Source organism: Ursus maritimus, unplaced genomic scaffold (genome assembly GCF_017311325.1).
Source record: "Ursus maritimus isolate PB19 unplaced genomic scaffold, ASM1731132v1 scaffold_32, whole genome shotgun sequence".
In the NCBI taxonomy this organism is placed as follows: domain Eukaryota; kingdom Metazoa; phylum Chordata; class Mammalia; order Carnivora; family Ursidae; genus Ursus; species Ursus maritimus.
This window is the reverse complement of record NW_024425786.1, coordinates 6,236,064-6,263,841: the sequence shown is the minus strand read 5'-3', so window position 1 is coordinate 6,263,841 and position 27,778 is coordinate 6,236,064. Positions and strand designations below refer to the sequence as shown.

At 40.7% G+C, this 27,778-nt stretch overlaps 1 protein-coding gene and 1 pseudogene across 1 annotated transcript in view; one reads left to right on the top strand and one right to left on the bottom strand.

Annotated features, from left to right (window-relative positions):
* Window positions 1-27,778, top strand: part of RERE (arginine-glutamic acid dipeptide repeats) — a 409,222-nt gene that overhangs the window by 5,238 nt on the left and 376,206 nt on the right. The gene's annotated exons all lie outside the window — the stretch shown is intronic.
* LOC121106400 lies at window positions 4,811-5,647 on the bottom strand (annotated as a pseudogene).

The following is a 27,778-nucleotide window of genomic DNA, read 5'->3' as shown; positions in this document are numbered from 1 at the left end:
GGTTTGTTGAGACATACCATGGTGCCAGGGCTGTGTATGGTTGCGCAGGCTTTGTGTAGCATAAGGACACCACTCCAGAGGGGACAATGTTGACATTATGGGCCTGGACTAACCTGAAAGAGAGCTTGTGAGCAAGCCTGGCCATGCAGCATCTCTAGACAGTGTCTTAGAGCAGCAGGGGAGAGCCCCTCCTGCAAAAACCCATTCATTGTAGCACACATGGCCACACACATAATCAGCAGAGCGTGCATGTACACATTCATTGACCCTTGTACATGTTCACCGGGCTCCCAGAGGTCTGATTCCTGACCCCCTTACTTCTGGAGGTGGGGAGCAGAGTTAGTGGACTGGTGGTGGCACTTAATGTATGTGGGGTGAATAAATTTGGGGGGAGTGAGCAGGTGAGAATGTGGGCAAGTGTCTGCATGTATGAATTCAGAGCAGCTGCCTGGGAACACTCTGGAAACCTTTCCCTCCCTGGGCAGAACCTGGTTGCACTGGGGAGATGTATCCATGCTACAACAATTTTGCTTGATTCCTAATGAGAAGCAAAGGCTGACCACTGATTTAAAATGATGTTTGTTGGGGCGCCTGGGTCGCTCATTTGTTGTGTCTGCCTTCGGCTCAGGTCGTGATCCCAGGGTCCTAGGATTGAGCCCCGCATCAGGTTCGCTGCTCAGGGGGAAGCCTGCTTCTCCCTCTCCCACTCTCCCTGCTGGTGTTCCCTCTCTTGCTGTGTCTCTCTCTGTCAAATAAATAAATAAAATCTTAAAAAAAAAAAAAGATGTTTGTTATATGAAGACATTATTCAGGTGAATTTAAACCGGATGCTCCTTTTTAAACCTAGTACCTGTGTTCCTCTACCCTTCATTCCTCTTTCCCTCCCCTCTTCTTTCCTTATGAGTGGGTCACTTAAGTGACTGAAGGGTTATCATCAATTTGCGATCCCGCTCTCTCAGGTTGGGTCACCACGTAAAGTTGTTCAGATTGGATAGTATTATACTAACTTAAATATTTTTTACTGAAGGCGGGTATTCTTCTGCACAAGACACTGAACAGGCATGGATGGCCCACCCAGTCCTCTACTATTCACTCAGCTGTTTTATCTCTGGTTTCTTTGTGTCTTTATGCCTCTGTTTCCGCTTCTGCTCCTACTTCCTTTACTAAGGACTTGTTGTATATTTAATTAACATTTCCCAAGAGAGAAGATCTGCTAGGACTATTGGTTAAGGGTTTGGAGTCAGACCACTTCTTAAGCTATCTACCAGCCTCCCAGATGGCAGGGTGCTCACCTGTTCAAGCCAGATCTCATTGAGGTACACAGTAGAAGCTATGGGAATGGGAGGCATTCTGAGCCATGGCCTATGGGAGGGGATTTTTTTTTCTGCTGTTATATCCTGTCATGTTTTTCCCATCTTTATTTTTCCTGACATCTGGTATGGCTGTTGTTGCTTTTGATAGCTTACCCATCAGTTTATTTTGCTTTAAGAAACTACATTGTCATAAATGGTAGTCAGTTAAGATTGCTTTTTTAGGTGAGATCATATTATTACATCTGTCTTGTATTTTTCCTGGGAATCTACCTATGTGGTCTACCTTCCTGCCTACCAAGTCCTTGTTTCCCAAACTATATTCATGGCATACTAATATGCTACAAATATTTTAAGTGTTTTGAGGTCAAGTAAATTTATGTTTATTATTATTTTTTATTCTTTTTTTTAAAGATTGAATTTATTTATTTGTCAGAGAGAGAGAGAGAACACAAGCAGGGGGAACGGCAAAGGGAGAAGCAGGCTCCCCACTGGGCAAGGAGCCTGACCTGGGACTCGATCCTAGGACCCTGGGATCATGACCTGAGCTGAAGGCAGACGCTTAACAGACTGAGCCACCCAGGTGTCCCTATTTTTTATTCTTTATTTAAATTCATGTTAGTTAGCATATACTGTATTATTAGTTTCAGGGATAGAATTTAGTGATTCATCATTTGCATATAACACCCAGTGCTCATTAACTCCAGTGCCCTCCTTAATGCTTATCACCCAGTTACCCATTCCCCCCACCCTCAAGTAAATTTACAATGTGCATTAACACCTTAAAGGCTCAGAAACATCGTGTAGTTTACAGAAGGGTTTGTTTGTTTGGGTTGTTGTTTATTTTGTTTTTTTCCTTCCCCAACGAGTACGTTTGGCCTTCTTATGGGAACTAATATTCTATAGAACAGTTTGAGAAACACATGTAAAATTAATCGTTCTTAGTCAAGTGGCTTGTACTTTTTCCTGAATAATGAAGTAAGTTCTGGTGTTACTATCACAGCACTTTGCTGCTCTGTACTGTTTTTCTTCAAGCAAGCTTTGCACTCCAGTACTTCCAGGGGTACAAAATGACTGCCTTTTCCACCTTATACCTATGTCATTCTGGAGGGTGTGTGTGTGTGTGTGTGTGTGTTTTAAGTAATTACCCAGCGTGTGGGGCGCCTGGGTGGCACAGCGGTTAAGCGTCTGCCTTCGGCTCAGGGCGTGATCCTGGCGTTCCGGGATCGAGTCCCACATCAGGCTCCTCCGCTGGGAGCCTGCTTCTTCCTCTCCCACTCCCCCTGCTTGTGTTCCCTCTCTCGCTGGCTCTCTGTCTCTGTCTAATAAATAAATAAATAAAATCTTAAAAAAAAAAAAAAGTAATCACCCAGCGTGGAGCTCAAACTCATGACCCCGAGATCGAGAGTCACATGCTCTACTGACTGATCTAGCCAGTGGCCCCATGGCTCCATTCTGGAGTTATTTTTGGTTGTTATAGCTATAATCCCTCATTCTATCTTTAAATCAGATCAGTCAAATCAATATTTTCTTTTTACCCCACTCCACTAGCTGTGCTCTTATTCAAGATGTAATCACTTCAGTTTTGGACATCTGCAGTGTATAAGCACTGGCAAGAATCAACAAATATTTAAAAAACCCCTCAAGTCCTTGACTGTAGTTCATTGAGGTAAGCCTTGCAGGCATGTAAAGATGAAGAGAACAGCCTTCTAGAAATTACTGTCTGTACTGGCCATCTATATACACATAATTGTTAGAAGATAAACATAGGTGTTTTAGAGACACAGAGTGCCATGGGGTTGTATTAGCGATGTATTGCTGCATAAAAAAATTACCTCAAGACTTGGTGACAACACAGTAAATATTTGTTATCTTACAGTTTCTGTGGTCATTCATTCGGGAGTGGCTAGCCTTGAGTGGTTCTGGCTTTAGGTCTCATGAGGTTGCAGTCAAAATGTCAGCTGTGTTGCAGTCATCTGAAGGCTTGACTGGGGCTGGAAGCTCTGCTTTCACATGGCTCACTCAGTTGGCTGTGGGCGGAAGGCCTCTGCAGGAAGCTTCAGTTGCTCTCTGTGTGGTTACCTGAGTGACCTCATGATGTGGCATTTGGCTTCCTCCAGAAGGTGTGATGAAAGAGGAAGCAAGGGGGAATCCTCAATGCCTTTTCTTTCTTTTTTAAAGTAAAAAAACAAAATAGAACAAAACTTATTTATGTATTTATTTATTTATTTGTGTGGGGGGAGCAAGCAAGCATATGCATGAGTTGAGGGAGAGCCAGAGGGAGAGGGAGAGAGAATCTGGAACTGACTCCCCACTGAGCATGGAGCCTAATGCGATGGCAGGGCTTGATTCCACAACCTGAGATCATGACCTGAGCCGAGATCAAGAGTCAGATGCTCAACTGACTGAGACACTCAGGTGCCCCCTCAGTGCCTTTTCTGACCTAGTCCCAGAAGTTACACACCATCATCTCTATTGTATTTTATTCCTTAAAGTCAAGTCACTAAGTCCAGTCCATGGGCAAAGGGAAGGAAGTGAAGGTCTACCTCTTGAAGGAGGAATATAAAAAAGTTTGTAGATTTATTTTATTTTATTTTATTTATTTTTTTAAAGATTTTATTTATTTATTTGACAGAGACAGCCAGCGAGAGAGGGAACACAAGCAGGGGCAGTGGGAGACGAAGAAGCAGGCTCCTACTGGAGGAGCCTGACGTGGGGCTCGATCCCAGAACGCTGGGATCACGCCCTGAGCCAAAGGCAGACACTTAACAACTGAGCCACCCAGGCGTCCCTGTAGATTTATTTATTTATTTATTTTATTATTTATTCGACAGAGACAGAAACAGCCAGAGAGAGAGGGAACACAAGCAGGGGGAGTGGGAGAGGAAGAAGCAGGCTCATAGCAGAGAAGCCTGATGTGGGGCTCGATCCCGGAACGCTGGGATCACGCCCTGAGCCGAAGGCAGACGCTTAACCACGGTGCCACCCAGGCGCCCCCCCTGTAGATTTATTTTAAAACCACTACAAGGGGGCATGTGGGTGGCTCAGTCGGTTAAGTGGCTGCCTTCAGCTCAGATCATGATCTCAGAGTACTGGGATCGAGTCCTGTGTTGGGCTCCTTGCTCAGCGGGGAGTCTGCTTCTCCCTCTTCCTCTGCCTCTCCCCGCTTGTTCTCTCTCTCAAATAAATAAATAAAATCTTAAACACCCCCCCCCAAACCACTACAGGAGTTCAAAGGAGAGAAATATAGAAGACTTAAAAAATGTTTTCCCTTTTGTTTAGTTATCCTCAAGTAATGCTTTACTTTGACTAGAATTAATTGCTGATTCTTAGGAGAGAGTGGCATGACCATAACCTCATGTTATTCATCTTCTCCTTCTGCCTTTGTTCAGGGATCATTTATTCTCTACCTTCTTCCTGTTGTTCTTACATCAGATTTAATCTCTCTCTCTCTTTTTTAAAAGATTTATTTACCTATTTGAGTGGGGGGAGGGGCAGAGAGAAGGGGAGAGAAATCCCCAAGCAGACTCCCTGGTGAGCACGGAGCTCAATTCCCAGCTAGAGCCCAGGATCCTGAGATCATGACCTGAGCTCAAATCAAGAGTCGGATGCTTAGCCAATTGAGCCACCCAGGCATCCCAGATTTAATCTCTTTCAATTAAAACTATGCTTAGGATACCTGCCTTTTTTTTTTTTTTTGTTTGGCCACTCTGATTTCCTACTAATTAAGTACCTTTTCTCTTTTCTTCAGTTCCTTTACCTTCCCATTTATTTTATCATTTCTTTTTTTAATTTTTGGGGGGGGGGTCTATTGAGGCAGTTTTTTTGCACATATGCATTACATCCTGAGAAAAAGAATCCTGGGATTTTTGCCCCCGTGTATTTTTGTCTTGCTTCTTCATGGTCCATGATGCCAGCTGAGGTTGTTAGTACAATGAATAAAACTGGTGGGACGGGAATAGGTTATTATGCCATCTTTCTAGATCTTTGAGTTGCACATCAGATCTGGGGCTGACCACTCCACATGTGTTTAACCTGCCTATGAGGTTCACAACAATTTTCCCAGCTTTGTGAACATCAGTTATTTCAAATTGACCAATGTAACCATGCTTCATCATCACAGTTAGAAACTGGACAATGACTTTGGAGCCCGGCCTAGTAAGCACTTGGCATTTGCCTCTCTTTTTGGCATTGGGGATGCTCTTGAGATCATCAGCCAGGACATTCATGTGCACTATTACAACAGCATTGAAAGATGGTGAAAAGACACTCATATTTGGTGTTAATGTTTATTTCTTCCATTTATATCTTAATGTTATTTTTAAAAAAGATTTTATTTATTTGTCAGAGAGAAAGAGAGAGAGAGCGCGCACACAAATGGGGGGTGTAAGGCAGAGGGAGAAGCAGGCTCCCTGCTGAGCAAGGAGCCCAGTGCGGGTCTCAATCCCAGGACCCTGGGATCATGACCTGAGCTGAAGGCAGATGCTAAACCGACGGAGCCACCCAGGTGTCCCTATATCTTAATGTTAAATCATGTTCTTTCTATTAGATTGTAAACCTGTGGAAGTCAGAAAGTTTTCCTTTAACTACATCAGTATATATGCTTACGTGTGGAATTAAATGTATTCTAAAAGACATATTTCATTATATCTAAGATGGGGTCAGTAGTAAGATGCGCCATTATTTTATGTACTGCTAAGAATGAAAGAACTGCTAACAATTTAACTGTGTAAGACCTGTCTCAGTTCTCATGCTGTACAAATGTAAACATCGGGCGTCTTAAAATCACTGAAAGGTGATCATGTATTTAGGCCATCTTTCTTTTCATAGGTTTGTACCCTGGGAAGCATTCCTGAAGGTAGATCTTTTTTTTTTTTTTTTTTTTTAAGATTTTATTTATTTATTTGACAGAGATAGAGACAGCCAGCGAGAGAGGGAACACAAGCAAGGGGAGTGGGAGAGGAAGAAGCAGGCTCACAGCGGAGGAGCCTGATGTGGGGCTCAATCCCATAACGCCGGGATCACGCCCTGAGCCGAAGGCAGACGCTTAACCGCTGTGCCACCCAGGCGCCCCCCCTGAAGGTAGATCTTAAAGCAGATTATTTTCTCTCATAGGAACAGTGCTATAGGTAGTGTTATTGTCTAAAGATTTAGCGTGAAAAGTTTAGTTATGACCAATGGTACAATAAAAACAGATGCTACCATAAGCCTATAGTCATTATAGTTAAATTATATTCTAGTTTCCGCAGAGTAGGTATAACTATTATATATTTTGATTTGTAATATAGTATATGTTTTGTATATATAACATACAAAAATACCACCCTACCGCATTACCAGTTTGGCCTAAAATGTTAACTTTTAACTATTTTAACTACTTAATATTTAAATATTGCTGTTTCTCATGATTCTGTTTATTAACTTCTCCCTCAGCACCGTTTTCTAGTGTGACCTTGTTCTACCTAGTGTGTCTGGTTTGCAAGTTTATAAATACAGCCCTAATCTCTTTCCTGAGATCCTGATCCATGTTGCCTTCTGTCTCCTTGGATGGCTTTTGGGTACTGAGCCTCAAAATGTACCAGTTGGTATTTGTCCACTCCTAACCATCATACTATTTAACAAAGTAGTTAAGAGCTCTAGATTCAGTCCCCAGTCTGCTGCTTAATAACTCTGTGACTTTAGGCAATTTACTTACCTCTCTGGGTCTCAGTTTACTTATCTGTAAAATGGGGGATAATAATAGTACTCATCTCACAAGTTTGTTGTGAGGACCAAAATAATTAATACATACAAGATGCTTAAAATGTTTCTTGGTAAATAGTAAGTATTCGCTAAGTACTAGCCTTTAAAAATTATTTACTGTTATGATTGTCATTTAGAGATCTAACTTTCTATTATGTTTGCTTTCTTTGTTATCTGCAATACTCAATAACCAGGAGTGGGTCAGCTCTACAGGGTTCAAATAAGTTCTAAGTTACTAACTAAAACTTTCATTATTTCTTGGATGTAGGAAATGCTACAGTATTGTACATGATTAAATACCAAGTGAATGACATAGACCATAGAGTAAAGGCAAGGTTTGGGGTGTTAATAAATGATCAGAATGTCATAGCTTAGTTGTTTCTCTTCCTTGTGATGTTCCTGAAGGAGATTTATATGAGTACAACATGGCAAGTGGGGAATTCAAAGTATTATTTTATTATTAATTGGGCTTTTGGCCAAAATACCCATGTAGAGCTGTCTAGTATCCTGGGTTGTAGCATATTGCTTAAACTTAAGGCCTAGGCAAGGGATCTCCCTTCCTCCTAAATCCCACTATCTTACTACTGTAGGCTGGCTACTTTACAGAAGACCCAAAGAGGGAGAAATGAGCAAGTGCAAGATAGCAAACCCTCATATATATGTCATGTTTAATCTGCATTTGATCTTTGAATTTATAAACAGGTCCAATTAGTGTTTTGGACTCTGACCCAATCAGATTAGTATTCCTTCGTGTTAGGTTCAGAAAGGTAGGGGATGGAGAGAGAGTGCAAGGCATCTTGTTGGTCCAGCTTCTGCTCTTTAGTGAGCTTGGTTTAATGGCCTGGGAGGAATAACTAAACATGGTTGGCCATCTGTTTAGCAGCCCTACATTCTGACTTATTTTAAGGACATTCCCTGGGAGCTAGGGGGAACTGCAAAGTATTTTTTAAATTTAAGGGTGAGGTTACTTTTTGAGATGAAATTAAGGAGAAATGTTATGTGAAAATAAGATTTGCCATTTGGAAAAGTGGCCCACCATTAATGATAGCTGCTATGGCATTTTGGTAATATGTTGATTTTAATTTTGGTAGTGGGAGAATAATCTTTAAGGAATGTGATTATATATGATTATGTTAGTAGAGCAGAATTGAAGCCTAATCATATTATACTCGTCTGAAACAAGAACATGGTAGCAGAAGGGGTATAATTAACTTGGAGGCTAGAAGAGAGGCATCTGGAGTGTTGCCCTCGGATTCTGCAACCTCAAGTATATTGCTGTCAACTCCAGGAGAGTTGCTTTGGTCACCTCTGTGTCCTTTGCATCTAGCAGGTGAAGAATGTAGCAGGTATTCACTTGTCAAGTGAAGAACATAGCAGGTATTCACTTGTCAAGTGAATGATTGGATAATATTATTGTATAGTTTATTGAGTTCGATGATATAGGAGACTTGGCTTAATCTGACCCCAGAGGATATTCAGGAAGCTGATTTTTGGACAAATTCTTGATAATAACATTTTTATATCTTATATGTAGTATGGAAAGACATTTCAGTGCTTCTTAGTTTTTTGAATCATCCAAAAATTTTAATTTTAATCCTAGGAAGTTTAAAATATGTATTAGAAATTGTTTAATGAAGTAGTACTTAATAAATACATATAGTACTCTTTCTTTGTAGGTTTGCTTTGTTTTAAGTAGGATTAGGTATAGCAGTGAGTGGCAGAAACCCAAAATAACAATGGCTTGAACAAGGTAGAAGTTCCTTTCATGTAAAGCATGGACAGCCCTGAGCTAGTATGGTATCTTCATTCTCATTAGGAGTCCCAGCTTTTTCATTTTAGTCAAAGAGCATCTCTAGTTCTTCTGGTCAGTTCTGCATTCTGACCAGGAGGGAGGAGGAAGGGGCAAAAGCTGGGTACGTCCCCATCTTGTGAGGATACTTTCCAGAAGTTACTCACATCACTTCTGCTCTGTCCCTTTAATTATAACAAAATCACAAGGCCACAGATAGCTGCAAGGAAAGCTGAAAATGTAGTCTTTCCTGGAGATGGCTATGTGCCTAGTCAAAAAAATCGGAGATGCTGTTAGTTTGGAAGAAGGGAAGACTCCCTATTGCAGGGCAGCTGGCACGCTGACCAAAATCCCAAGGGTAATGTGATATTAACACATTGGGTAATTTGCTCTTCAGTATTTTTTATAAGAATACCATCTGCTGGGGTGCCTGGCTGGCTTGGTCAGTAGAGCATGTGACTCTTGATCTTGGGGTTGTGAGTTCAAACCCCATGTTGAATATAGAGTTTACTTAAACAAAATCTTAAAAAAAAAAAAGGGCGCCTGGGTGGATCAGTTGGTTAGGTGTCTGCCTTTGGCTCGGGTCATGAATCCCTGAGCCCTGGGAAGAAAAGTTGTTCACTGTCAGGACAAGTACAGACTCTTTTCAAGCATACCTATCAACCAAGTTGTTCAAGGGTTTTCTTAGTGTAAAGCCTGCTTAAGGATTCTGTAAAGACTCTAAGATTCTCACTATGCTATGTAAAAGTTCTAAGTTATTACAAATAAAATATTTAAAAAGAATGTAGATGTTTCGTAAAGCTAGATATCTTAAGGAATATTAGTAAAGTATTAATAAGAGTATTTCTTAATATAATAGCAACAAAATGCACATTTTTTCTAATTTATAAATGGTAGGAATTAAATGTTTTTAAGAGGTCTTTAATCATATTTAGTGTATAAAAACTTAGGAAATTTCATGGGGCGCCTGGGTGGCTCAGGTGTTAAGCGTCTGCCTTTGGCTCTGGGATTGAGCCCCACATCGGGCTCCTCCGCTGGGAGCCTGCGTCTTCCTCTCCCACTCCCCCCGCCTGTGTTCCCTCTCTCAGTGGCTGTCTCTCTCTCTGTCAAATAAATAAAATCTTAAAAAAAAAAACCAACAACTTAGGAAATTTCAGTCATCATTCCTACAGTAAAAACTCACATAAAAAAAATACATGACAGATTATGCTACAAAGATCAGAATGTTCAAATAAGAAAGAAATTTGTCTTATTAGAAAATTTACCTAGCGGGTACCTGGGTGGCTCAGTCGGTTAAGCAGCTGCCCTTGGCTCAGGTTGTGATCCCAGGGTCCTGGGATCAAGTTGCACAGCAGGCTCCCCATTCATGCGTGCTCTCTCTCTCAAAAATAAATAAAACATTTTAAAAAAGAAAAGAAAATTTACCTAGCAATAAAAATCTGAATCCATCATTAGATCAAAAAAAGTTTAAAGGGAGGGAAAAATGGGAAGTCATCAGAGAGGGAGAAAAACCATGAGAGACCCTTAACTATAGGAAAGAAACTGAGGGCTGCTAGAGGGGAAGTGGGTGGGAGGATGGGATAACTGGATGATGGACATTAAGGAGGGCACGTGATGTGATGAGCACTGGGTGTTATATGAAACTGAAAAATTATTATTATTATTTTAAAGATTTTATTTATTGATTTGACAGAGACAGCCAGCAGAGAGGGAACACAAGCAGGGGAAGTGGGAGAGGAAGAAGCAGGCTCCTAGCGGAGGAGACTGATGTGGGGCTCGATCCCAGAACGCTGGGATCACGCCCTGAGCTGAAGGCAGACGCTTAACGACTGCACCACCCAGGCTCCCCGAAACTGAGAAATTATTGAACACTATATCTGAAACTAATGATGTACTATAAGTTGGCTAATTGAATTAAAAAAAAAGTTTAGTTAATATACTGAACACTGAACTCACTGTAATAGACAGTATTCTTTTTTCTTTTTTTAAAGATTTATTCATTTGACAGAGAGAGAGAGAGAGAGAAAGCACAAGTAGGGGGAACAGCAGAGGGAGAGGGAGAAGCAGGCTCCCTGCTGAACAAGGAACCCGATGCAGGACTTGATCCCAGGACCCAGGAATCATGACCTGAGCCCAAGGCTGACGCTTAACGGACTGAGCCACCCAGACGCCCCCATAAATAAGTTAACTTTTAAATGCTGTTTACAAATTATTTTTGGTACCTTAGACCCAAAGTTAGGAATGTTTTATAAAGTTGTTGTGTCTAAGGACTATTTGAAACCCTGTGAAAGAAATTGATGCTAGCGATTGCCTTTTTGTTTTAATTTTATTTATTTCAGAGAGAGGGAGGGAGGGAGGGAGAGGGGGAGAGAGGGGCAGAGGGGGTTCGATCTCACGACCCCGAGATCATGACCTCAGTGGAAACCAAGAGTCTGAAGCTCAACCCACTGAGCCGCCAGGGCACCTCCTAGAGATTGCCTTTTAGGGAGGCGTACTAGGGCACTGGGCGGGGTGTAGAGAGGAATCCTTACCTTTCATACTCTTATTGTTTGTGGTATATAACTATTACCTAATTAAAATAAATAGGAAAAACCTGTGCTTTTTATTTTTAGACTCTTGCCATTTTCTTATATGTTTTAGTGAAATATCATTTTAATTTATGTATGAAATGAGGCATACACAGTGACCTAGACATTTATGTGCCTTTGATGAGTTTTCTCACTAATAGGAATAAGACATATACACCGTTGAGTACTTGATAGAGGAATGTGTCTCAAGAGGGGATGGTTCTATGGTTTAAGAAAGAGAATTAGCTCTGGCTGGGGGCGTTAGGGAATATTTGGTGTAGGAGGAGATGTTTAGCTTGTGTTTTGAAGGATTGGCAGGATTTGGACATGTGATAAGTAGCTAAGAGGATTTCAGGCAGGAAATTGCATGGACCAAAGGCACCCAGGCTGGAAAGATGGGAAATGGGGAGAACTTTTGTTGCTTCTGTGATGAGGATTATTAAATGTGTTGATATCCTTTTTTAAAAAAATTCTTTTAAAATGTTCTGTAGCATATGCAGGCATATGTAGTTCTTTCAGCTGGAGTAATTTATATTTGAAGCTGTTGCTGGTAGCTCTTCAGACCAAGTTGTAAGAGTATTTTGGAGAGGAGTCCTTTGGGCTGATTTCTCAAAGGAAGAACAGACTGGTTTGGCTGGAACCATGAAGCACTGGAAAGGCAAGTTGGGGTCATAGCATGGGGAGATTTAACACCAGGGGAAGACTTTATTTGAGAGCCTGATTCATTCAAATTAAATACAAATTGTAATTATAAAATTAATATATGCTCATTGTAATCGCATTCCTACAGTTCAAAAAGAGTAATGCTTATTCCCCCAATATTCTTCCAGACATTTTCTGTGCATACATAAACACATGTGTATACATGATACATACTCTTGTGAATTTTGCTTCTTTATTTAATATTTCAAGTATATACTTTCCAAGTCAATACCCATAATTATACCTCAGATCTTTTTTTTTTTTTTTTTTAAACAACTGCATAGTGGGATATTGTGTGGATGTATACTTTCATTTCCCATTGATGGATGCTTAAATTGGTTCTGATTTTTTTTAATCCTTGTACCTGTACAGCTGTATGGTATATCTGTAATGTAAATTAGTAGAATTGGAATTGCTGAGTCCATGGGTGTGTACATTTTTAATTTTTTAAAAAGATTTTATTTATTTAAGAGAGAGAGATCACGTGCCCGTGGGAGCACAAGTGGGGGGAGGGGCAGAGGGTGAGGGAGAAGCAGATTCTCCACTGAGCAGGGAGCCCAAGGAGGGGCTTGATCCCAGGTGATCCCAAAGGCAGCTGCTTAACCGCTTAACCTACTGAGCCACCCAGGTGCCCCTGTACATTTTTAATTTTGAAAGCTGTTAATAAATTGCCCTCCCAGATATGCCAGTATGCACAAAGAGTGTTTTAGGGTTCAGTTTCTTTATTTTCTGACCAATCCTGGATATTATGAGAGTTCTTAATCTTTGCTAACCTGATAGGTGAAGAGTGTACAGCATCTTTTTAATTTGCATTTCTTTGATTATAAGTGAAGTTGATGATCTTTTTATATATCAAAATTTAGAATACACATTTAAAAAAAAGTTTATGTTTATTTATTTAAATAATTTCTATACCCAGCGTGGGGCTTGAACTCATGACCCTGAGATCAAGAGTCCCATGCTTCTGACTGAGCCAGCTAGGCGCCCTAAAATACACATTTTGTGGACTCTCAGTAATAGGGTCAGGTGGACTTCTTTCTAAGTAACATTTATTTATTTTAAAAAATAACAGCTTAGGGTTCCTGGGTGGCTTAGTTGGTTTATCTTGACTCTTGATTTCAGCTCAGATCATGATCTCAGGGTTGTGAGGTTGAGCTTGGCGGCCTGGCTCTGTGCTGGATATGGAGCCTGCTTAAGATTTTCTCTCTCCCTCTCCTTCCCCCGCTTCTCAAAAAAAAAAAAAAAAAAAAAAAAAAAAAAAAAAGAAAAGAAAAAAAGAAAAAGAAAAAGCTTTATTGAGATATAACTCATATACCATAAAGTTTACCGCTTTAAAGTATATACCCTGTGGGTTTTAGTCTTTTATTTTAAAATTGAGTGCCAACCATTGCTTTATTATTTGTAGTAAATAACTGTCAAGCTGAACTTGAGGTCTTCTCTTTCTTTTCCAAACTCATCAGCATATTAGACTCAAAATATGAAATAGGAAATGCAACTTTTGCCGTTATTTTTCTAGTCTGTAGTCCTCTCTTTTTGGGAGTGCAGTCGTGCTAGTTGAGTTCTGACATGGAATTATGCATGACAACTGCTTTGGAATCTCAGTGCTGTGGTACTGGATGGGGAGTGATTTCTTTTAAATAACTTGTAGTTGAAACTGATTTCCAACTGTTGGAGGTGATACAGATTTTCGACTTTTTCTGAAAAGTCTGTGACATGAAAAAAGCTTTTGAGGTAAAAAGATTTTTAAAATATGGTAAGTGTTTAGAATTAGTAAGTCAGTTTTTTTTTTGATAGGTGATTCAACGCCTTTGTAGTTACTCTGATTATTTTTTATTTCAGAGATTTCTTAACATCTAACGTGTGTATGTGTTTTTGATATGATGATTACATTGCTTCACGTTAAGAACAGTAATGATCTGAAAAAAAAAATACAGTAATGATCTGGCCTTCCTGGTTATAATTCACACAGACATTTTAGTGTGGAGAAAAGCATACTGGTAATTTGTTAGACTGAGTTTTTAGAGTAAACCTTTTCTGTCTTCTAGCTTTGGCTCCTATCTAATAGGGTCCCAGGCAGCTCCTGTCCAAGAACTCCTATAGAATAGTGGCCCTTGTTACTGGCCGAGTCTGGGACCCTCACCTATGTGGTTGTTCCACTTCGGAAAAGATGTCAACATAGGCTCATGGTAAATGACTTTTTATTGATTTTGATAGAATCAAATGTATCATTCTTTTCTTTTGATTTTATAAACTCATTCTATAAACATTTATTTTCCTATTCTTCTTCTTAGTAAAATATCCTTAAAATTGTGATTCTCTGCATTTTAACCCTCCCCATTTTCCATTATTTCTTCATCTTTTTGTGCTTCCTCTGTTTGGAAAGTTATTTTTGATTAGCTTGGTTTTAGTCCTTTAAATTAAAATGTGTCCTCTTTTTCCCCCTTAACATCTCTTTTCTCGTTACTAATTTTTTCATGTTTTAGGATTTTTTCCTACCGTAATGTCCCTTGGCCTTTGGGTTGCAGCTTTGATTAAAGTGGATTTTTTCTTGGGCCTTTAATTAGATTTTCTTTTTCTTTAGCTCTTCGTATGGAGATTGATGCTGATGCTGACTGACACTTGGGTCAGTGGTGTGATTACTTAGGATGATACTAATGTGAGCATTGAGTGGCTTGAACATAGCGTTTAGCCTAGCTTGTAGGCATTTCCATTTCAACTTGAGACTGTTTCCTCCCTTAGAAGCACTGTCCTAAAAAAAGAGAGAGAGAGAGAGAAAAGAAATTCTTGGGTAATATGTGCATTTGAATCAATGTGAGATATTGAGAACTGGGTGACCTGTGGGAAACAGTGTATGTAACTCCAGAAATAATGTTTTGCTCAGAGATAGGATGTTGATTTGACAGAAGCGAGTAACTGGGTCTTTTAAACACACTCTGTGTATGTGCCGTATCATTCATGACCTTTCTTGCTTCACCAAAAAGTCCAGGACCATGATAGCCTATGAGCATTATAAATAAGCTGGACGTATGTCTTCTGTTTAGCATGAGAACACCTGCAACCCGATTCTGCCTGTGCTGTGGGCTCAGCTATGATGAAGTAAGTGCCCTGCCTCCCTAGCTGTCAGTGGTGACTTAGTACATACACCGAAAGGAAAAAATAGATATGGAGATACTTTGAGAATATAAATGTACTCTATAAATCTGAAATACTTTAGTTTTCCTTTTCTTTCTCAGGAACTCAGGACTGTTGTAGCCTACAATCTTGCCTTAGTCTAGCAATATTTATTCTCTGTAATGTTACTTAGAGAAGTTCACTGTCATCTTGATGTTTTTCTTATAACAACACTACATGCAGATATATTTGTTCCAAATATTTTTATGCAGGTACTAATAACTGCCCAGTAAGTCTTCAGCTGCAGTAGAGAACTCTTGTTTTGTCCTAAAATACTTTTGTTTTCGTTTTTTTTTTTTTTTAAAGATTTTATTTATTTATTTGACAGAGAGACAGCCAGCGAGAGAGGGAACACGTGCAGGGGGAGTGGGAGAGGAAGAAGCAGGCTCCCAGTGGAGGAGCCCAATGTGGGGCTTGATCCCAGGACTCCGGGATCACGCCCTGAGTTGAAGGCAGACGCTTAACGACTAAGCCACCCAGGCACCCCTTGTTTTCGTTTTATGACAAGAAATATCAGAAAGACATTTTATGAGTGTGATAATGCATTGCCTTTTCTTTTTTATTTTTATTTTTTTAAAAGATTTTATTTATTTATTTGACAGAGATAGAGACAGCCAGCGAGAGAGGGAACACAAGCAGGGGGAGTGGGAGAGAAAGAAGCAGGCTCACAGCAGAGGAGCCTGATGTGGGACTCGATCCCATAACGCCAGGATCACGCCCTGAGCCGAAGGCAGACGCTTAACCGCTGTGCCACCCAGGCGCCCCTGCCTTTTCTTTTTTAAAAAACTCAGCAATTTTTTAAATCCCAGAAATCTGTAAGTATACTTTTTTGTGGTAAATACAATGGGGATAGCCTCAGTAGGTTATTTGAGTTAGGAATGGGAGCAGGTATCAGTTTTTCCTGCCACCTCACTCACAGGCCCAGGAACTTATATTTTTATTTATTTATTAATGTATTTATTTTTAAAAGATTTATTTATCAATTTATTTTAGAGAGAAAGAGCATGAGCGGGAGGGGCAGAGGGTGAGGGAGAGAGAATCTTAAGTAGACTGCCGAGCTCGGAGCCCGCCACAGGATCTAATCACACAACCCTGAGATCATGACCCCAGCCAAAACCAAGAGTTGGATGCCCAACCAGCTGCTCCACCCAGGCGCCCGTATTTATTATTTTTTCAAGTATTTGTAAGTAATCTCTACCCCCAGTGTGGGATTGAACTCACAACCCTGAAATCAAGAGTCACATGCTCTTCTGACTGAGCCAGGCAGGCGCCCCAGACCCAGGAACTTTTAATATAAAGATACAGAAAAAGCTAGTGTTAGCTTGTAGCCCTTGACATGATTTAAGAGGCCATTTTTCTCTCTGAAGTTGCTTATTCCTACCTATTTGTTCAGGAAAGAAGCTCTGAAGCTTTTTTGCTTAGGAGTCAGAGATTAATTTGTAATTAAAGCAGTTAATATTGGTCTTAATACTGTTTTTTTTTTGGGGGGGATTGGGAAGGGGAGAGACTGTCCTGAATCAGGGGGGAGTGGTCTGGGTAGTTGCCTCTTTCCTGAGGTGCTCATATAATTTCTCATTTGGTTTTTTTTTTGGGGTAATTTCTCCTTTTAATGATGTGGCTGTATTTTTGTCATTCCCTTAGAGGAATACAGGTGATGGCAAATTCCTTGCATCCCCAAAGTCCACTTTGCTTGGGCCTTGTCCGTGTTCATGCAGTTTTCTGGGTTGCTATTTGCAGGCCTTGCTGATGTGGGGCTGGCTTTGAAATTCAAGGCATCTTTTGAGAATATGAAAGGACTGTAGGGGATGGTAATGTTAAGGTTGCGAAATGCTTGCAGGGTACCACATGCTGTTGATGTGCTTACTATAGTGATTTATGGTCCTTGGAAATTTAGGCCTTTGATAACAGCTGTCATCAAGGTGGGCCTCAGCTTTGTCTGCATTGCTCCAAAATGATTCACTTTAAGCTCCCAATATAAAAATAGACCCCTGCTTCTCTGATGTACTCCCCAGCCCTGTTTCCCCCCAGCTTCTTTAAACCTTCTTAAAATTGAGAGAAAATACTACATGTAAAGACACCACTAAAAAGAATCTCACCTCTGGGGTGAGTGTTAGAGATTTGAATGTTGCTAAAGCACCAAGGAAGGAGGAGTTTGACCTATTTTGAGCTCATCTGTGACACTTGTTTTCTAACTCCAGTGATACTGAGTTGGCACGGCTGCATTTCTGAGGTTTGGCTTTATTTAGTTATTTATTTATTTTTTAAAAAAGATTTTATTTATTTATTTATTTGACAGAGATAGACAGCCAGCGAGAGAGGGAACACAAGCAGGGGGAGTGGGAGAGGAAGGAGCAGGCTCATAGCGGAGGAGCCTGATGTGGGGCTCGATCCCATAATGCCGGGATCATGCCCTGAGCCGAAGGCAGACGCTTAACGACTGCGCCACCCAGGCGCCCCTGAGGTTTGGTTTTAACTTCAGATGCAGTGACAATCATCTCTTCTTTTAGGAGGTGATTGTCTAGGAGTAACTGTGCACCCGTGGCACCGTATCTCACGGTGTTACTGAAAAAAGAACTGTGGCTATTTGATATAATTTTGGACACAAAACCTGTTGTTTGTATCACATTGAATTAGAGGGCAGTATTTGAAATTCTATTTCAGTGGATATTTTAAGAGGGTCCGTAAGAATAATGGAGGACTATGAAATTAGTCAAGTGCGTAGTTAAAAGTATGTTTCAGAGATGAGGTAAACCTGTCATGCTTGTGACTATCTGTTTTCTGCTGTGAATTATTGAACTGATGTTTGTTTTTAGGTGCATGGAAGAAGTTACACACTTGGTACCCTTTCAATTATATAAGTTTAATGGGTTATAAAAAGATGTAACTTGGGCTTCATTAAGTGAACAAGGCTCTCTTCTAATTTATCTTTTTTCTGTGAAGCTTCACCTGTTCTGTTGATGATAAATTCTGGGAGAGGATTATTCTAAGTTTATCACGATGATGTACTTTATTTGTCCTTAAATGGTTTCTGACGGAGCTTTTTTCCTTCATATTTTCTGTTTTGCTTGAGTTTTAGAGAATTGTAGGTTTGAAATTAATGTCTTTTTCTTCTCATATGCAGAATGCTCCCTTTTCTTCTCCTATTTTATGGGTGCCCAGGAGTGATGTGTTTAATTTGGAAAAAAAAAAAAAGATTTTGGAAGAATCATACTTTCTATGTACCTATACTAATCATGAAAAGGAAAACTCAGTCATTTTTCTGAAATGACAGACAAGGTGATTAATAAGTGAGAGAATGATTTTTATAGAAATGATCTGTAATATCAGGCTTAGCTTCTATGTGAAGGCTGCTCTCAGCCAAGTCTCCTTTTTTCTGGGTGGTCATCTATTAAGAAGGGAGGATGAGTGACACATTGGGCCATTCATTCTGCAGTACTGTTTCTAGTGTCTCTTGCAGGGCACGGTATTAGGCTCTGGGAGCACAAAGATGAGTAAGGCATGTCCCCGCTTTGACAGAGAGCGTGAGGAAGTGGTTGTGAATAGGACGCACTAAAATACAGTCTGAAAAGAATTATAATAGAAGTAGAAACATGCTGGCCCACAGTGAGAGGTGTGCATGCACCATGGACGTTTACATAGTACTTATGGGACATCTTACCTGTTTGTGAACAAGTGGGTTCTTCAGCCCCTCTTTAGGCAGCTATGTTTATTGTGGCTGTGTGGCCTGAAGTAACTGGGGTGAGGTTTTCGTGTTACTAAAGGTTTCTAGGGAGAAGAGGGTAAATTTCTTCAAGAAAGACGTTGGGCACCCTAACCCTGTCTTCCAGTGAACCTGAAATACTTTTCTATATGTGTTGTTTACTTTTAAGAACATACTCTCAGAGCTTATTTAAAATAATTTTGCTCATTTTTCCTGAGTCCCCTTTTTGGAAAAAGAACTCTTTTCAAGTAAAGAATAAGGTGTCCAGGGTGCTTGGGTGGTGCAGTTGTTTAGGTGTCTGACTCTTGGTTTTGGTTCAGGTCCTGATGTTGGGGTCATGGGATCGAGCCCCATGTTGGGTTTTGCACTCAGCTTGGTGGAGTCTGCTTCGTATTCTCTTTCTCTCTCCCTCTGTGGCTCCCACTCATGCTCTCTGTAAAATAAATAAATAAATAAATTTAAAAAAAAATAAAAAAAGAGTAAGGTGTGCTATACTGGAAGGACCTAGCATTGTCCTTGACCTGCCAGAGGAACTTCTCCTCTGCCTTGGAACCCTGCAGATTTTTTTGTGGTCACATGCTACCAGTAAATTAGATGCTGATCTGATTTGAATGTTTTCTTCGTTGGGTGGCAGGGGACACAGTATTTAATTTTTCAATTCATTCTCCTGCCAGCCTTTCTTCCTCCCTAAGTAAGAAGTATATGTCTGATCTTTTTTCTTCCTGGAGGATGGTCACTTAGTTTTCAGAAAAATTAAGATATCTCCATATGGAGGATTTGCAGCATTGTTTAAAAATAAATTTATTGGCATTAAAAAAAATAACAAGGATCATCTTGGGGCTTTTAAAATTAAAGCCTAAGCTTTTAGTCATACATATTGCCTCAGTATTTTTTTTTACTTGAGATAAATCTTGTTATTCATAAATAGATTTATTTATTTGTATTATTATTTACTATTTGCTAGATAATGTACAAGGTGCTGGGGAGGCTTGCAGTATGGTGTTGCTTGCTTACCTTAGGAATCAATAAATCAATCATTTTTCTTTTATTTAGGTTTTTTGCTGTTGTTGTTGTTGTTATTGTTTAACTATCTTGCATTATCAGTATTTATGCTCTATTTCCTGTCCCAGTGGAGCATGTAAATTAAGTCCCAATCACCGTCCTTAAACCTATAGCTCCAGAGAGAAACAGCTGGCATTGAATTCTGCCTGGCTTAACTTTCCTACCTAGGAACTGTCAGCCAGCCAGCAGGTATTGGATATGTGTTTTCCAAGTTTCATACTGATATAAGTGGGATATAAAAGAAATAAAAGTTACTGCCTTTGGCCTCACAAGTTGGGAGGTAGGCCTTGCAAGAATACATTTAGAGATTTTTAAAACAAAAGTGGAATATAGCCGACTACATATTGTTTAGCATAAGTGTAAATATATAAATATATAGTTCAGATTTAGGTTAACTAGAGATTATTGTGGGTTAAAGAAATGGACTAAGTATTTATTGAGAAGCTAAGAGCCCAGCCTTGAAGAGTGGGTGCTATTTAAATAGGAACTGGGAGAGCAGGTTCTGAGGGTCCAAGCAGGGGGTCAGCCTGAGGCAAGAATGAGTGTGGTGTGTACAGGGTCAAGCAGAGAGAGCCTTGCTGGAGTGAAGACTCTGTGGGCAGGAATGGGGTGAGATAGATTAGGTGGGCCAAATGCTGGAGGCTTGGAATGCTAAGCACAGAGTTCCTGTTGGCACCTGAGAATAACGGAGTGTTTGGGTTGGGGGTAGAGGTAATAAAGTAGCAGGGCAGCTAGAGACTGGGGAGGTCTGAGTATTTCTGGCTTAGTACTTGTGGGTTGGGAGGTGCCCTGGCCAGGCCTGGGAAGGATGTGTTTGTGGACTTGTGTGCTGTGTTCAAATTGTTTCTGGTCCCTACTTGTATTTGGTCAGAAGGCCAGGTAGACTGAAGGAAACAGAAGAGCCACAGGACAAAATAGGCTTTTAGAAGTCTAAGTGGTTGGTGAAGTATCACTGTTGGCTTTTATTTAATATCATAATTCATAAAAAATAACTTACCAAAAATCCTACTACCAAATATAGATGTTATTTTATAGCTGTTATACACTTAATTTACATAGTCCATTGGGACAGTTTTTTTTTTTTTTTTTTAGAAGTGAGGGGAAGGGACAGAAGGAGAGGGGGAGAGAATCTCAGGCAGACTCCTCGCTGAGTGTGGAGCCTTACATGGGGCTCAGTCTCACAACCCCGAGATCATGACCTGAGCCGAAATCAAGATTGGATCCTGAACTGACGGAGCCGCCCTGCCTAGGCGCCTCTCTATTGGGACAGTTTTTTAAACAAATCATAAATCATAGTGTATGTATGATTCAGTTTTATCTCTTTTCTTGCCTCTTACCCAAATATCCACTCTGTTTCATACCTATTTATCCACCCACCTCCCCTAACCCCCCCCCCCTCTTTTGGTTATCTCCTGTTTATTCTTGAGTTCTTAGTTTAGGCATCCTTTCATCGGGAAAGCCTTTCCTCAGTCAGGGTCATACCTAGCTGTGCTCTCCCGTGGCAACTGTACAGTCTGTCCTTTGACGTCTCTTCTGATACTGCACTGTGATTTGACACAGCCTCTGCTCTCCTGGGAGCTCAGATAGCTCACGACTAGGCTTGATAGTTGTTGAAGCCTCTTCTGCCAGCGGGTCAGGCTCTTGCCTCATGATTAGTAAATATTTAAGCAATATAAAGGTTGGACTTATTTGTCATTGTAGTGTTTTAAAACTTAATATCTCCTAAACACTTTTCTGCTTTTATGTACACATAACTATTATTTATTATGGTTGTATTATGTTTTTTAATGTATATATTCCTTAAGTATTTCCCTGTTATTGGGTATTTTGGTTATTTCCATTATACTTTTTCCTCTGTATCTAGTACCAATACAGTAACCTTCTTGTACATACAGCACTTCTTTTTAATACTTTTAAAAATAATAAAAGAAAACCATACGCAAACCACATATTTATTTTTAAAAAGGTGTGTGCGTTTATATTGTGTCTAACTTCATAGTGAATGGCTTATAAAATAGCATTTGTTCTGCCCAGATTTCATTTCGAACAAGGAAAATATACCTCTGTTCTTATTAAAATTAAAGAAATTATAAAATGAACAACTGTGATGCTCAAACGGGGGGGGGATGACACTGATGGGGTGATGGGGTACTATTTTAAGTAGGCTGTTTGAGGACAGCTTCTCTGAAGAGGTGACATTTTAGCAAGGCCTTGAGCAGGATAAGGAACCATGCAGAGATCTGGGGATAGGGCATTCCAGGCAGAGCGATACCAAGCGCAAAAGTCCCAAGGTAGGAGCCTGCCGGTGTGGTCAGGGAACCGTGGAATAGCTCTGGAGAGCTGTAGGAGTTTATGTCAGAGAGAGAGAGGCTGGGTCTTACAGGTCCTTTTAGACCACGGTAAGGTTTCTGCTTTTTATTCTATGCATAATGGATGCTACTGGAAGGTTTTAATCAGGGGTATGACAGCATCCGATTTCTCTTTTAAAAAGATCCCTGTGCTGCTCTGTAAAAGTTAGATTGCTGCCAGTTGGAGGCCGGTGAGGAGGCCGTTGCGGGAATCCTGGTGAGACATGGTGGCTTGGACAGGGTGGGGGTGGTGGAGGTGAAGAGAGTGCTCAGGTTTGGGATTTGCTGAAATGCTGTGTCCTGAGAGTGAAATTCTTACCACTTGTTAAAAAAACAGCTTCAGGCAGGGGCACCTGGGTGGCTCAGTCAGTGAAGCATCTGCCTTTGGCTCAGGTCATGATCCCAGAGTCCTGGGATCAGGCCCCCCCCCCCCCCCCCCGGGCCAGCCATGCACATGGACTCTCTTTCTCAAATAAATAAATAAAATCTCTAAACAAACGCAACAGCTTAAGGCAAAACCTCACGTTGAAAAAATGAGTTAGTAGTGTTTCAAAATGCCTTTCTCTTCAGAGTATATGGTAGATATTTTATCCTTGAAATTATTAAACCGCTTAAGTGGGGGAAAGGAACCAGTAAAAGTAAGGGCTGGGACTGAATTGTATTGTAAATCCATTTGCTGATGGAACACGAAAGATTCCATAGCAGCAGATGTGCAAATTTTCATCTGTAATGGCCATTTATTTAATATAAAAGGTATGTCTGAAGAATTATGCTTGGATAAATTATATACTGAATTCTGGTGCTTAGTGTGATTGTGTTCAACTTGACCTGTTTAGTATTAACTGTGAAATATGTTGCAGCAATAATAAGGAATGCAGTGGGTGCCTTTCTGCTGTTATCAAAATCCATTAACAAGTTTTGCTGTGCTTGACTGCTTTTCATTGTTACGCTTTAGGGTTCGTACCAAAGCTGTAGATGTAAATGACATCCATTCCAGAATGGTTTCTAAGGCCATAGAAACAGTGATGTTGTATTTGTAGTAAACAGCTATTTACTCCATAGGAATGATAGATGCTGGACAGGTTATGGTTTGCTTTGGTTCTGCTCTTGCACCTTGCATAGGGTTTTAGCCAGGTTAGAGAGAAGTACTTGACAGTGTTCTTGAGCTTTTGTGAAACTGCTTTGGCTTCTGTGAATGTTCTGCATGGATGACCATTCCACTCCTCTTTATTGCTTTAATTATCGGGAGACAATAGCTTAGCCAGGGGTACCTTTTAATGTAGGAGGTCCTGTGAAAAGTGGGCGAGGGTACTTCTCAAGCACTAAATTGGGGTGTTTTTTTTGGGGAAAAGTTTCTTTTAGGAGTATGAAGTTTAAACTTAAGGTATTTGCTTATATGCAAGATAGTAAGTCATAATGTTGTGTTTATTGGTTTTTGTTTGCTTTTCTAGGGTTGGGGGGTGTGTGTGTGTGTTTAAAGATTTGTTGATTTATTTGAGAGAGAGCGTGAGAGAGTGCACATGAGCATTGGGGGGGCGGGGGCGGGGAAGGCAAAGGGAGAGGGAGGGAAGCAGACTCCCCACTGAGCACAGAGCCTGATGCAAGGCTTGATCTCATGACCCTGAGATCACACCCTGAGCTGAAATAAAGAGTCACACACTCACCCTGCTGAGCCACCCAGGTGCCCCATGTGTGCGTGTATGTTTTAAGTAATCTTTGCTCCCAACTTGGGGCTCAAACTCACAACCCCAAGAATAAGAATCGCATGCTGTACCAACTGAGCCAGCCAGGTGTGCCAGGGTTGAGTCTTTTATGATAGAATCTAAGAATGTTTTTTTCCATAGCCACTTAAACATTTAGAACAAAGATTAGGACTTTTTTGGGGTAGCAGATCACTTTATTAATCTGAGGAAAGCTGTGGACTCTCTTCCCAGAAAAAGGCATGCACATATTCATTCAGCATGTGTTTTTATCAAATGGCTGCTCTCTATCAGGCATAGTTAATAGGTGTTTAGGATACATAATGAACAAAATAGAAAAAAAAGAACCCCAACAATCCCCAAACTCTGCCTCTGTGGAACTTTTAGTCTAGTGAAGTAGTAAGTGTAATAGATAAGAACATTATGAGGTATATTAAAGGGGTGCCTGCGTGGCTCAGTTGGTTAAGCATCTGCTTTCGGCTCATGTCATGATCCCAGGGTCCTGGGATAGAATCCCGCATGGGGCTCCCTGGTCAGTGGGGAGTCTGCTTCTCCCTCTGTCTGCCACTCCCACTGTTTGTGCTCTCTCCCTCTCTGTCAAATAAATAAATAAAATTAAAAAAGTATATTAGAATGTGCTAAGTGCTGTGGAAAAAACAGAATCCGGAAGGGAAGAATGGCAGTTGTGATTTAAATACAGAAGTCAGGGGGCACGTGGGTGGCCCAGTGGGTTAAACCTCTGCCTTCGGCTCAGGTCATGATCCCAGGGTCCTGGGATCGAGCCCCACATCGGGCTCCCTGCTCACTGGGGAGTCTGCTTCTCCCTCTTCCTCTACCTGCTGCTCCCCCTGCTTGTGCTGTCTCTCTCTCCCTCTGTCAAATAAATAAATAAAATCTTTTAAATAAACATGGAAGTCAGGATAGGCTTAATAGGGTGATATTTGAACAAAAGGTCAAAGATGGTACATCTTTAGCCATGCAGAGTTTTGGAGTTGGAACATTTTGGGTTCAAATGAGGGGAATGCCAGCACAAAAGCCAGCAAGGGGAGGAGTTGTGTGTTAGTGTCTTGGAGCTGCAGTAACAAAGGAACGCAGGCTGGATGACAAAACAATGGAAATGTATTGTCTCCTATAATTCTGGAGGCTCTGAGGAAGGATCCGATCTATGCTCCTCTCCTGGCTTCTGCCAGCGATCCTTGGCATTCTTCCGGTTGTAGACACATCACTCTCTCTGTCCTCGCATCTCCTCTGTTTCATCTTCTTCTGCCTGTCATTGGATATATCCAGGATGATCGCATCTCGAGATCCTTAACTTACTTACATCTGAAAAGACCGTTTTTCCCAATAAAGTAACATACGCAGGAACCGAGGGTTAGGACTTGGACTTACCTTTTTGAGGACCACCATTCATCTGTACTGATTCTGAAGATAGATAAAAATTCTAGTATGTACTGGTAAGGGAGTAGAGGCAAGTAAGATCTCTGGTGCCCCTGGGGACTACTTCTGGACCCACGCAGAGATTTGGCAATGATTTACATTTTATTTTTTTATTTATTTTTATTTTTATTTTTTAAAAGATTTTTATTTATTTATTTGACAGAGAGAGAGACAGCCAGCGAGAGAGGAAACACAAGCAGGGGGAGTGGGAGAGGAAGGGGCAGGCTCCCAGCAGAGCAGGGAGCCCGATGTGGGGCTCCAGGCCCAGGCGCCCCAGTGATTTACATTTTTAAGGGATGACTCTGACTGCTGTGTTGACAATAGACTGGGGCAAAAGGGTGGAGACAGGAAGGACAAGTTTGAGGCTATTGTAATAATAATCCAGGTGAGAAACGATGGTGGCTCAGCCCGGGGCATGGCAGTAGTGAGGGTGGTGGGACATGTTCGGCTTCTGTACATATTTCGAAGATAGAACAGTATTTTCTGATGGATTTTCAGGAGTGAAAGAGAAGGATCAAGAATGATTCCAAGGTGGGGCATCTGACTGGCTCAGTTTGTAGAGCATGTGACTCTTGATCTGGGATATGGGAGTTCAAACCCCACGTTGGGCAGAGAGCTTACTTAAAAAAAAATAAAATAAAATAAAAATAAAGACTGACGTATTTTCAAAAATTAAAAAAAAAAAAAGAATGATTTCAAGGTTTGGGACTGAGCAAGGTAGGCACACTCCAGAAGGATGCAGTTGTCAGGAATCAATATAGGAGGGTTGTGGTTAGAGCTGGCTTTTTGGGCAAGAGCTTAGTTTTGGACGCTGAGTTTAAGGTAAGTAGTAGATTGCCAAGTGGAGATGCTGAGTAGACTGTTTTAAGACAGTAGAAGTAGTCTGGGATTCAGTTGAGAAACCTGGATTGGAGATACATTTTGTAGTTCTTGGCACATGTAATTAAAGCTGGGAAATTGGAAGAAATCACAACAGGAATATAGAGAAAAGGTTCAAGAACTAAATCGTGGGACATTAAAAAGTCTGAGAGAAGAACAATCAGCAACAAAAATTGCTGAGAAGAGATCAGCATAAAAGGAAACCAAGATGGCATCTTGGAAGCCAAGTAAGAAAAAGGGAGAAACTGTTAAAAAAAAAAATCTGCTAAATCAGGTCAGATTAGGGTGGAGACTTGATCATGGGATTTAGCAATGTTCGGGTCAGAGGTGAACTTGACAAGATTAGTTTCACTGGAGTCTTTGGGTCAAGATCCTTATTGGAGTGGGTTTAAGAGAAAATGAAAGGAGAATTTGAGAGAATGTATATAACACCTTTTCGGAGGATATTTGCTGTAAAGGAGAAGAGTGAAACAGGGCTGTAGATAGTTAAAGACTTTTTATTTTTGTTTTTTAAAGTAAGCTCTGTGCCCAGCATTGAGCCCTACGTGGGGCTTGAACTCACGACCCTGAGATGAAGACCTGAGCTGAGATCAGGAGTCAGATGCGTAACTGATTGAGCCACCCAGGTGCTCCAAGACTTTTTTTTTCTTTAAAGACAGCAGAAATAACAGTAGAGAAGTATCTCATTGCCTCAAAATTTTGATTCATTTCAGGGGATTAATGGGTCCCCTGCATCCCTCTGTGAACCTGCAATTTAGAAATTCCTGATCTTTAGCTTGTCACTAAGACCATGGGACAGCATCCTCCCTTCCTTCCTTACGATTTCTCTTTTATATTAAGAGTTTGCATGGTCTGGTAATTAGACCACAAGGAATGAGAATTCCTGTCTTCAGTTTTTGTTATAAGGAGTAAGCCTTGGTGTAGGTCACTTACCCTACATTAAAAAAAAATATATTTTTCACCTAATACTTAACACTGGCATTGTTCTACATGAATTTGATCTTTATAACAATCCTCTGTAATAGTTATTATGTTCCCCATTTTATGTGATGGGGAAATGGAGGCACAGAAAGGCTTGGGAACTTGCCAAAAGTCACCTGCCTGGGAAATGGCAGAGCCAAGTTTTTTGTTTGAAAATTTTTTAAAAGATTTGTTTATTTCAGAGAGAGAAAGATCATGCATGAGTGTGAGTAGGAGGAGGGGCGGAGGGAGAGAATCTTAAAGTAGACTCCCTAACGAGCACCAGCCTGGCTCGGTGATCTGTGTCATAACCCTGAGATCATGACCTGAGCTGAAACCAAGACTTGGGCGCTTAACTTGTTGAACCACCTAGGCTCCCCATTTTCTCCAAAAAAAAAAAAAAAAAAAAAT